This window comes from Pelobates fuscus, chromosome 7 (assembly GCF_036172605.1).
Source record: "Pelobates fuscus isolate aPelFus1 chromosome 7, aPelFus1.pri, whole genome shotgun sequence".
NCBI classification, from domain to species: Eukaryota; Metazoa; Chordata; class Amphibia; order Anura; family Pelobatidae; genus Pelobates; species Pelobates fuscus.
The window spans coordinates 108279003-108291871 of NC_086323.1; positions in this window are offsets into that span (position 1 = coordinate 108279003).

The window sequence follows — 12869 nt, forward strand, 5'->3', positions numbered from 1 at the left end:
TAACAATTATTTATATGGCGTCGACGTATTCCATATCCTAATTAATTGGAGTTTGAGGGTGACACAATTAAAAGTGTTTCATGGCCACTACACAATTGCAATAGGTGGGGCTCTATTCTGTCAGGAATGTGAGGGGTTAATGCTTAGTGTTATTAATTCACACAAAACAAATCTTTGCAGAGCCTGCAGAGAGCATGTCTTGACTTGTAAATGCAGACAAACATCTCTCCCACTTTCCATGTTCTTAGGGTGTCACCCTTAATTCCTTGTTGTTGATCTCACATCAACTCATTTCCTAAAGGAACATCCCAAGCAGCAGTATCCCTACAGCTTTCTCTAGTGCTTATGGTGCCAAGACAGCCCTTGCACCCTACCCGGGTTAGTAGTAAAACCATTACAAATTGTTTTACACCTTTGTGAGACCCTTCAGTGGCCAGTTGCCTCCTTCTCTGCTGTTGGGAGTAAAAGCAAGTCGTGCAGATCTTCCAGCTCCAGATAAGTCTATGACTGAAGCCTGGCAAACAAAAATAATTAAAAATTAAAAGGTTGCTGCAGTTGCCAAACCATTTGTAAACAATATGACTACTTACCCTGGGAATCAGGGCATTCCAGGCACCATAACCACTATAGCGGGCTGTAGTGTTTATGGTACTTGGAGTGTTCATTTAACTCAATGGATAACACAAAAGTCTCAATATTCAATGATTTCCCTTTCACTGCTACACTTGCTTAGGGCTCATATACCACTATTAATTCACATAGTGACCGCTTTATTGATTCAAACGTTGATCATTATCCGTGTGCGAATTTTAATTCCAAGGATGTAAAAGGTTGGTAAAAATGTTTGCCCTCACCATCAAAAAAGGCTTAGTTAATTCCCCACACACAAACATACACATAATTAGCCACACTCACAAACTCCTAACCTTATTAGCAACACAATCACATATTATTATCCACATGTATATGCCTGTATCATATTAACTAGCCTCCCACACCTAATTCCTCATACGCTAGCACATACCTAACTAGCCACTCTCACTCAAAGGGAACCTATAGTCCCGAAAAAAAACAATCATTATTTTTTGACTATAGGTTCCCTTATAGCAAAGTGATCACCCCCTTTTGCTTAGTAATATAATAATCAAAATAAAGATTATTTATATGGTTTCCAGCACTGGAACTCCTCCACTGCAGCCTCCAGACCTGCCTCCAAGCTGACATCACCTGCAATCTCATCCAACGAGAAGCAATGGATTATAACTAGGCACGCACGGCAAAATGCATCCTTCTCCAATCAAATGCGGAATTTGACTCCAGAACTGAGTTTCACTCAGTCCTGGAGTCAGGGGTCAAGTCCTGGGGAAAAAAGTGTGGGAACTCCCGCCCCTCCCTCCCCCCCCCAAAAAAACCAAAACACTTGTATGCATATATAAACGCGTGCACACACATACACTCACAGACGCACACATACTCAGACACTCACACAGTGGTGTATTTCAATTTTGTGCTGCCATAGGCATGACTATACCTGAGCACCCCCCTAACCTAAATTTACCACCCCTTCCTGGCAAGGGCGCACCGCTTCCTGATTAACCCCTTAAGGACACATGACGTGTCTGACACGTCATGATTCCCTTTTATTCCAGAAGTTTGGTCCTTAAGGGGTTAAGAACCCACCCCTTCCTCTTAAGACTCCACCTTTTCCTGCTCCTTTTAAAGAAATACTATAGTGCCAGGAAAACAAAGCTGTTTTCCTGGCACTATAATTCCCTATAGTGCCCCTGTCCCCCACTCAACACTGAAGGGGTTAAAATCCTATGGGTAATTAGCAGATGCTGGATGTCCTCATGCACAGGGTGGGGACGTCCAGCGTCAGTTAGGCGACTTTTGGTCACCTAACCACCCGAAAGTCCCTCTAGTGGCTGTCTGGTAGACAGCCAGTAGAGGTGGAGTTACCCCTCAAGGTAATTATTGCAGTTTCTGAGAAACCGCAATAATTACACTTGCAGGTTTAAGGGGACTGGGACACTGCACCCAGACCACTTCAATGAGCTGAAGTTGTCTGGGTGCCTATAGTGTCCCTTTAAGCACACTCTCTGACAGACACCCACACTGGCAGATACACACTGACAGTAACACATACACTCAATGACAAACACACAGACGTCACTGATTTGACATGCACACATTCACTGACACACACTAATTCATTGACAGACACACACAAACACACTGACAGACACACACTAATAGTCACACACACACTAAATGACAGACTCTCACTGATTTGACAGACACTTACAAACATACAGTAAGAGAAGCACATACACGCAAACATATACTAAGAGAAGCACATACACGCAAACATACACTAACAGAAGCACACACGTGCATACACTAACAGAAGCACATACACTCATACGCACACACACGCATACACTAACAGAAGCACATACACGCAAACATACACATGCATACACTAAAAGAAACACATACACTCATACACACACGTACATACGCTAACAGACGTAAGTACACTCACACACACACACTGACACAAACATACACTAACAGACATAAACTAACAGACATACACACACACATACACTAACAGACACACATACACACTAACAGACACACACACACACACACATACACTAACAGACATACACACAAATACATACTAACAGACATACACACACATACACTAACAGACATAAACACATACACTAACAGACACACACAGACATACACACACAGACATAAACACATACACTAACAGACACACACATACACTAACAGACATACACACACACACTAACAGACATAAACACATACACTAACAGACATAAACACATACACTAACAGACACACACATACACTAACAGACATAAACACATACACTAACAGACATAAACACAGACATAAACACATACACTAACAGACACACACAGACATACACTAACAGACACACACAGACATACACTAACAGACACACGTATATACAAATAATTAATATTATTAATATTGCCCACCCACCCTCCCTACCTTTTAGGAAACCTGTCAAGGGGGCCACCTGATTGCTCCTCTCTCCCCCCCGGCGGGCGGCTCTCTCCCGGTCACACACGGCGAGGGAGCTGTGTCCTCTCTGCTCCCTCTCGCCGCGTGGGTTGTCTGCTGATACAGGGAGCCGGAATATGACGTCATATTCCGGCTCCCTGCATCAGAAAACGGCACGCGGCGAGTGGAAGCAGAGAGGACACAGCTCCCTCGCCGTGTGTGACCGGGAGAGAGCCGCCCGCCGGGGGGGGGGGGAGAGAGGAGCAATCAGGTGGCCCCCCTATGACAGGGGGAATACAGGGCATTGGGGGCGGCATTTTTTGCCGCCCCCTGAGTGCCTGCAGGGGGAACGGCGTTCCTGCTGTGAAAAAAGTGCAGGAACGCCGTTCCCATGCGTTCCTGCAGGACTCGAGCCCTGCCTGGAGTAGAAAGTACCGCTACTGACTGTCAGGAAGATTTTTTTTTTTACCTTTTAGGTAAATCAGATTATGCTAGCCTAGCTGAAAGCGTCTCTTCAAATTGCCAGGCCCTCACCCTCAAATATTTGATATAGTTTTTATAGAATAAAGTAATTTATAGCCATATTGGTAGTCCTTACTGCTTGGCACATTCATTTAAGCACCTAAATATACACAATCATATTACATTTTGGTCACCGACAGTACAAAATAATCTGAAGTACAAAACAACCTACATTAGAATGAAAGTACACCCAGGGAGACACATAGTAAGGATATCAATACCTCCTTGTAGTTCCTCTGACTGTCTGCAGCCTTGAGAATTAAACATAGCTCACTCAGTACTGTTGGCATACCTCACAAGTGTCCCTATTTAGGAGGGACAGTCTCTAAATTGGGCCGAAATCCTTCTGTCCCTATTTTCTATCCTAATGTCCCTCTTTTCTAAGAGTTCCATATAGAAGCTCCATATTGTTGGTGTGTCTAAAAGTGTCGTTTTCATGAAATGGCAATATTTATATTTTGCAATCCCTACTTCTTTAATGGTTGCCATTCAGACAACAATTAAGGGCTTCAAGCTAAAATAGATTATATACGGTACCTTAATTTATTTAATTTATTTTATATTTGGGATCAGCATGCAAAGCATGTTAACACTGGACATTAGGTGTGCGTTCGTGCTACTTTATGAGATTGGACAAAAGTGATCAATCTTGATGACTTCAGGGAATGCAGTGAGGAGTCTGTCTGTACTGGATTACAATTCAGTTTAAAGGAACAGTATAGTGTTAAGATTTCTTAATGTTATAGTGTACCTGTGCCTAGTGGTAATAATAATACTCCAATGTCCATGACCACTTCTGATTTCTGAAGTGGTCATGGAGGAATTAATCTGGACGTGGAGTGTTTCTTCTTGAAACACTGCATATCTAGTTATTTTAACTTTTGTGCTGGGGGCAAGTTAAACCCCCAGCACACTTGATTTTGGCAGCTCTTAACTCTGTCCCTGGATGCTGAATTTGAATTTTGTGCATATTTTCTCTGATTCTCAAGCTCTGCCTTCAAGGGCTTTGCCTGCAAGGGGAATCTTGTGTGTTCCCTTACCTCCCACCATACCTTACCGAATGCAGCCCTCCCAGCTCTCTTTCCCTTCCACTGCATTTAAAAAATAAGAAGCCTTTGATTGGACTGCACAACGGCAGGCATAACATCAGGAGGGCCGGGGCAGGATTTCAGTAAAAGGGAAACAAAGTTCACCCCCTATAGGGTACACCTCCACCCCCACAGTGCAGGAGTTAAAAACCCTTTCTGTGAGCCAACTGGGTCCAGCGCCATTGTCCCTCGGCGCTGGCTCTGATCTGCCTCTGTTCCTCCCCTGCCGACGTCAGACGGCCAAGGGAAACCTAACGCGCCTTAGAATTTCACCATAGGAAAGCATTATATACAATGCTTTCCTATGGCGATTCCGATGAGGCTGGATGTCCTCATGCACAGCGTGAGGACATCCAGCGTCAATTAGTCGACTAAAAGTCGCCTAACCACCCGGAAGTCTCTCTAGTGGCTGTCTGGTAGATAGCCACTAGATGTGCAGTAACCCCACAAAGCTAATTATTGCAGTTTATAAAAAAAGTTTCTGAGACACTACATCCAAAGCACTTCAGTGAGCTGAAGTGGTATGGGTACCTATAGTGTCCCTTTAAGAACAGCATTATTTTCTAACATTTTTTACAGTGTTTCATTTCCTATGGGGGATTCCGAATCATCTTATCAAGCTTTATTCTGTGAGTTTAGCAGAAGCACTTCTAGAGGCTATCACACTGTCATCCTGACAGCCACAAGAGGAGCCAAAAATCAAACAAGAGTCCTGCACCCAGGTGCTACCACAATTTATTTGAGGACAAAGTTTCAGCAGCAAACCCTTTCTCAATGCTAATGGACTTAACCCTGCAATGTAAACATGTGCACTGCAGAGGTTAATACTTACATACACTAACATATAAACCTTTTCATGAATAAACATATATAAACACAGAATAACATTTCTTTAACTTTTTTGGCACCAGCTGTTATCTCAGGGCGCCTTATTTACATCGCATTGTCCCGCCTCACAGTGCCCTCGCAGATAAGCGATCCAATCAGGTGCTACATGACCGCGAGGGCATCACACAGACCATTGACGATGCCCTTGCGCACATGTGTACATGTGTACTTGGTCGTTTGACTGTGTACTGTCTTTGGTTTTGCATTGCAGGATTAAAAGGACAGAGCCACTGCACCAACAAAAAACATTTTTTTTTCTTTTTCTTTAAAACAAAAATAAAAATGGGAGAGACATTGTCTAAAACAATTAAGGAACACAAGTGACTATAAAAGTGATTATTTGAATTAGAAAGTTTCATTAATGAGTTAGGATGTATTTTAAACATAATCCACTGTACATTTTAAAGATAAATATTATAAAATATATCAGTGACAGAGAGAGACACTATAAAACAAAGCTTTAACAAAAAGTACCATTCATTTTGCCAGCTGACATAATTTCCATTCCTATGCTATGAAAAGCACCTTTATTTTAACTGGCATGTATATCCTATACTGTATATAGCTTGTATCTCTAATATGACAAATCGCATAAGAAGGCCTGTGCTCGAAGAACTACAACTCCCGGCAGTCTCCACTCACTGATTTACACAACCGATTTACGTAGCATGACGCACTAGATATCATTACCTCTCATTGGTAGAATCCTCCCACCAATGAGCCATCACTATTGCTCAATTTTCGGCCAATGAGGAAGCTGTTGCTAGCAAGCTTTTTTATTTTTAGCCTTCGCTTTTCTCACCAGAATGGCATATTTGCTCTACTCGCTCATGTGGAATCGCTGCGCTGGTTCCAAAAGGACAAAATAGTCCCTGTGATGTCAATAATAACTCCTTGATGTCCCAGTTTGAGATAATGATAATAATATTGTAAGTACATCACGCTGATGGAATTCGAGATTACGTCTTCTCAAAAGCCTAATAAAAATGTCAAGAATTTTACATAAGACCTAAATTTACAAAGAACTAACATATGCTAATTTATTGTAAATTGTGAAATTATATGTTATATTTAATTGTCATATATGCAAACCAATAGCACACACATATATATATATGCAATAAAAAATACAAACTAGGCCACAATAGTGTAGTAAACAATTTGTATTTTTATTTCAGATTATTTATGTTTATACTTTCTGAACATTAAAAAGAAATTGAGGAATCTTCTTTACAACCTGCATATTTTATGGTAATGTTTTTACCTGTTTCCACTGGTGCTAAGTTTATTGGATATTGTTAATTATATATATATATTTATAGAGAGAGAGAGAGAGAGAGAGAGAGAGAGAGAATAAGACATTAAATTATTTCTGTGAAATTAAAAGTTAATGAAATTTACAAATTTCAGACTAATTTACAAAACATTTGAGTTTAAGTCAAGGGCTTCCATATGAAATGCATTCTGTTGGGTGATCTCCATATTTAATTAGTGGCTTTGCTGCAATAGCTGTGTATGCGCCATTTTTTTCGGCTGTTGTTACTCCCCAGAGGGGAGTAGGGCCGGTGACAGTGGGGCTCACACCTTGATAAAAAGTTAAGTAAAATGTATTATTTAATCTGGAATGTAAACTCCAAATGTTAAAAAGAAAATATATGTTTTAACATTGCCGTGTTCTTTTAAGTTAGAATTATTAAATTGGTTGTATTCACTAAACGCAGTATTAAAATGGCTTTGTCACTGTCTGGGGGTCTTAATAATTTAATTTGCACATTGTCACTGGGTGTCAGTTTGCCGCAGGGTGCAGCGGAAGATGAGTTAGACTTACCTGGGCCTGTCTTTCACAGCTGCTGCCGCCATACTCTTTCTGATGGTTCTCCTCAGCTTCTAGAACTTCAGCTGCCAGGACCCCATGTGAGCATTGTACTCATGTGCCCCATTGTACAGCGCTACAGAATCTGATGGCGCTATATAAATAATAAAATAATAATAATAATGTGCCAGAATATAACACTGAGGTTTATGAAGGATCATGCAAGACTGCAGGGAGTGACGGCTGTGGGCTTGACAAGGATCGAAAAAAGGTAGCTCTGCCTTTCAGTCCAGCTTGTCAAAAAAAATACTAAGTCAAAGTAGTTCTTACTTAACTTTCCTGAAATTGCTTCCATATAAATTGAAAACAACTTATATCGCAAATACATTAACTCACCTTTCCTCAATTCCAGCAGATCTTCATGGGTGTTACTCTTCATGTAATATTCATCAACGGGTCGTCCTCCACTCCACCTGCAGTCTTCTTTGATTTGGCAAACCTCCTCAGTGATGTCGGCACGCTAGCTTCATTGCCAGCGTTGGAATGAAGTGACGTCACTGATCGTAGCATCACCTAAGGACCTTTCATAGCAACCACAGCACATGCGCTTTAGTTGCTATGTCTATGAGAGCATAGCAAGACCTGTTCAAGGTATTTTCTGCTCTTTCTTGCCAGTCAATGCCTTGGCACACCAGAGAAAAGCCTCTTTTTAAATAGGTTTTTATCCTAATCTATACATTTGCTAGCAAAACTGCTAGCACAATATATAGATAGAATTGTATGCCCAATCTAATGAGAATAAGTTGTTTGGGATATGACAAGTTTGATATTGATTTGTTACTGATATAGAAAGGAACAGAAGTGATTAATGGAGTGGAAAAAGAAGATGAGCAATTGCCATGCTATCTAGAGTTGTATCCACTAAAAAGCTATGGTGAGCTAATTTTCAGATACAGTTAAAGAAATTGCTGTGGATTAACTCATTTTTACAAGTCAACTATGCCAGAACCAGAAGTCCCTTTCTTACTGCATTGGTAGGTCTGCCTCACCTCTGTTGATGCATTGTATGGATTTTTAACCTAGAGAAATAATATTTGGAAGGTTTAATTTTTGTGCGAAGGTTTAACCTTTTTGTGTTGCAAGCGTTTGAGCATCCCTTCCACTTGAAGCTTTGAGTTCACAATCGACTTGAAAATTCTATGCCAAATAAAGGTATATGTAAAAATCTACTGAATTTCTGTGTTTTGTTTAGTCAAAAGCTGCCATGTTTCTTAAATATTTTGATCAACTTATAAGGAACAACAGTGACATTTTTTTGCATATAATCAAAATATGCCCACTAGAGTTACCAGTTTTTTTGTCATATAAAGAAACATACATGGTCTGTGTGTGTACAAACCATAGCAGCAATTAAAATGCAACAGTGTGCAAGGTTAACAGCATACATTCTTTTTTTTTTTTTTTTTTATAATTCTTTATTTTTCTGTGCAAGTGATTGACAAACATGTTTAACGTGCCACAACAGCACACATACGCTTTTCATCATGTACATTAGCATGGCACATGTAAGTTGCACATTTTTTATAATAAACATGGCTGACTAGTATTCGTCATGAACAGCATACATTCTTGACAAGCAAATCTTGTTTAATTATTTGGTGATTCTTTTGTTCGATCAGTACAACAAGGATAAATGTTTGCTCATCTAACTTCATGTTGTTAATAAATGCTGGTGATGTCCTTACGCTTGGAATTTCCAACTTCGTGTGACCCATCCCTATCCCAGACCACCATACCCTTCCCAGGTAGTGAAAGAAAGAAGTGGGAAAAAAAAAATATATATATATATATATATATATATATTTTATTTTTGTTCTGCCGCACCCACTTGCCCCTCCTCCCGTCCCATGACTAGGCTGGTCAAGTGTTATGCAAGGGAATTGAAGGAGGCCCACATCCCGTGATACACCTTTGCTTACAGCTAACTCCACATCCAAACACCGTCATAAAAAAACTGACATACACCGTCATCTGTAGAAGCCAAGGCTGAAGCGTCCTATGTCTTGTGGTTGCAAAGCTGCAGCCAATAAATCTAAGTACTACTAGCAGTGTGTCGTAACTTTTTAATCTCTCCATAAGGCTCATATTTGCACACAGTGTCCAGATGAACCCTGAAAGGGCGCAGTGAGGGATTCCATATCATATATTTCCTTGACGTTTGCCATCCATTGCTGCAGGGAAGACACAGCCAGTTTATGTCATCAAGTAGGGATCAGGTACTTAGCGGCATTGAGAAGTTTTATAGGCAGGGACTTTTTATATTTGTAAATCGCCAATTTTGTGTGATGCAGTAGCATCGGCAAGGGCTGTGGAGGGAGATCAGTGTCCAAAACCTTGTTGTAGTGTGGATTAATCTCCAGTATGGAGCAATTAAAGTGCATAACCACCAAATATGCAGGTCTGTACCCACCTCCTCCCCACATCTCCAGCACATCGCCGATGCGCCTCCATACGTATGGTTAATCTTCTCAGGAATCTTATGCCAACATATAGAAATAACCAGTTTTTATATATTTTTTTTTTTTCAAAGGACCACTATAGGCACCCACACCACTTCAGCTCAATGAAGTGGTCTGGGTGCCAGGTCTATCTAGGATTAACCCTGAGAAGGTGCTATGTTTACTTTAGGGTTAATCCAGCCTTTAGTGGCTGTCTCATTGACAGCCGCTAGAGGCGCTTCCGCGCTTCTCACTGTGATTTTCACAGTGAGAAGACGCCAGCGTCCATAGGAAAGCATTGAGAATGCTTTCCTATGGACTGGCTGAATGCGCGCGCGGCTCTTGCCGCGCATGCACATTCAGCCAATGACATCAGAAGAGGGAGGAGAGTCCCCAGCGCCGAGGGAGCCCGGCGCTGGAGAAAGGTGAGTGTTTAACCCCCTTCCTCCCCCTTCAGCCCGGCGGGAGGGGGACCCTGAGGGTGGGGGCACCCTCAGGGCACTATAGTGCCAGGAAAACAAGTTTGTTTTCCTGGCACTATAGTGGTCCTTTAATTCTAAAAATAAACGAATAATGAATGTCACTTAAAGTATTTAGACACATTTAAATGCAGCGTGCCTGCCACTAATCTTTACCAAAATTAGTGGCTATACTTAATTAGTATATGTTTTCTCCTTGGAGTTTCTTTCTTGGGTTAAAGGGTTACTCCAACCACAATGGCCACTTAGTGATTTGAAGTGTTCATGGTGGTAAGAGTATGTATGTGCAGTGTTTTAGCTTGAAACACTGCACATCCAGAGAGATTATAATGCATACAATGTATTTTTTATTTTAAAACATCTGCAAAATCTGAATTTTGTCTGTTTTAAAGGGAAAACGTCTGAATACTGCAGTATCTAAGATAGAATTTTTCCATGTTGCTTTGCTTGGCCCATGTGTTATTGTAGACACTTTAGCGGGTCACTAATACGAAATATCACAAATAGAGGGATATATTTCTACCACTGATTGATCCAACATTAATTTGGCATCTGTTTGGGCATTTAGTCAGGTGTTAAATTGTTCATGTTGAGTATTTAATCATATAGACTGACAATAAAAAATGGAAATCGGTTAATCAAAGAAAATATAGCACCTTGATTGATCAATTGATTTTCCTGCCGAAGCTTATGAATTCTATATATTACAGGGCATTGGTATTGATTTAAGTACCTGTCAGCACAAAGAAAAGAAAGTTGTCCAGTAAAATATGGTAAGTCTTTCAACCCTACTAGCAGCACGAAACATTATATCTATGGAATATCTTGAGAAATTAATACCCCTGGCAGCATGTGAATGCTGCATACAGACTGGCAGCTCTTATCATGTCCTCCCAACACTATATGGAGTTTACAGCGGTCTGGGTAAATATTGTTGAACTGGCAAGTCTAAATTATTCAAATTTTAGTTTTTTTTCTTGAATGGTAAAACCTACTGTGTAACTAGTGTATTGCTAATAAAAAAGGCTGCATTTGATGAAATGAAAACGGCAGACTTTAGTGGAAATGTTACAACCTTGCAATGTTTCCCTGAATAAATAATTGGTAAAATCATTTTACCTAGAAGTCTTGCTGTTAAGATACCGGTAAGCCTTTTTAATATTTTAACCATTAGATCTCCTCTCACCTTTTGTGGTCATCAAATAAGTGTAATACTTATGAGGTTATTCAAACCTTACTAAATACTTCAAACTGTGGCAATTGAAAAAAAAAAAAAAATGTTTAAAAACATAGTTGGGATGCTCACGTGTTACCAGACTCTTCAGACCCTGATCTTTTACACATATATGATGGGCAAAATTGCGAGTGGTTTGTTCTTTAAATTATGAAATATGGCAAATGGATGACTGAAGTGGGTTATGGGTTACTCAAAAAGGCCTTGATTTTATTATTTTTGGATAAACTTTTGAAATTATTTTTTAAATGATTGTCCTGGCTGCCTGGGACAATGTCGGTTGAGTTAGGGCTGTATATAAAGAGGGCCTACCTGGAGAAAAAGATAATAGAGGTAAAGGGGGAGAAGGGTTGTGCTTGTCCAACACGACCGCGGTCCCAAATAATGTACTGCAAGCAGTTATAAAGGCCAAAAAATACCTCCCACAGTTACAGGCCTGCATTCTTAACATTTGGGGTTGGGGGCCAAGGCGGTGTGTCCCCCAGCTGCCTGGGGCAAAGTCGGTTGAGGTGTCCCGGAACCGACTGTCTAGTTAGGCCTGTAAATAAAGAGGGCAAAAAATGTAAAACAATATTATGCTTAAACAAAACTGGAGGAATGAAAACCAAGTGTGCAGGGTAGGATAGGAACCTGGAGTGAGGTGAGAAAATATTGATGGTGCAATAAACAAAGTGTAGATGACAATGGCAAAAGAAAGAAAAGGACTGTGGCCTACTCCCCCAGCAAGCAAGGCCAGCCCTCTAGCGGTATTGTTACAAGTTGCCATGGCAGCATAAATGGTGTATATAAAAAGTAACATACAAGCAGTGAGATTTAAAAAAGAAAAAAAACTTCCTTAAAGATAAAGAAATACAAATGTTTCCATTGAACCCAAGATAACATAAACCATGTAGCAAATACAAAGTTTCTTATAATATAGCCCATTGTTTTATCAATAGCTGGTTACAAAAGAAATTAGCACTGTGGTAACACACATGATACATATTATAAAGGGTCCCTGATAGTAGTTGCAGGCAAAGATGCTGAAATAGAAATAAATGAAAGAGGGACTCATTGCAGCACGAGCATTCCCGACTTACCACCATGCTAGCAATCGTCGCTTGCTCTAGATGCAATGTAAGCCAGAAGTGATACAGACCAGAAGTAATGAAAGTTTGTTCAACGAGCCTGCGGCCCCAAGTTATGAAGGCCGGATACCCATTCCTACAATTACAGGCCTATGGCATATATATATATATATAATATTGTTCTAAATACCTGTATTAAATCATTTGAAAAGTTTAG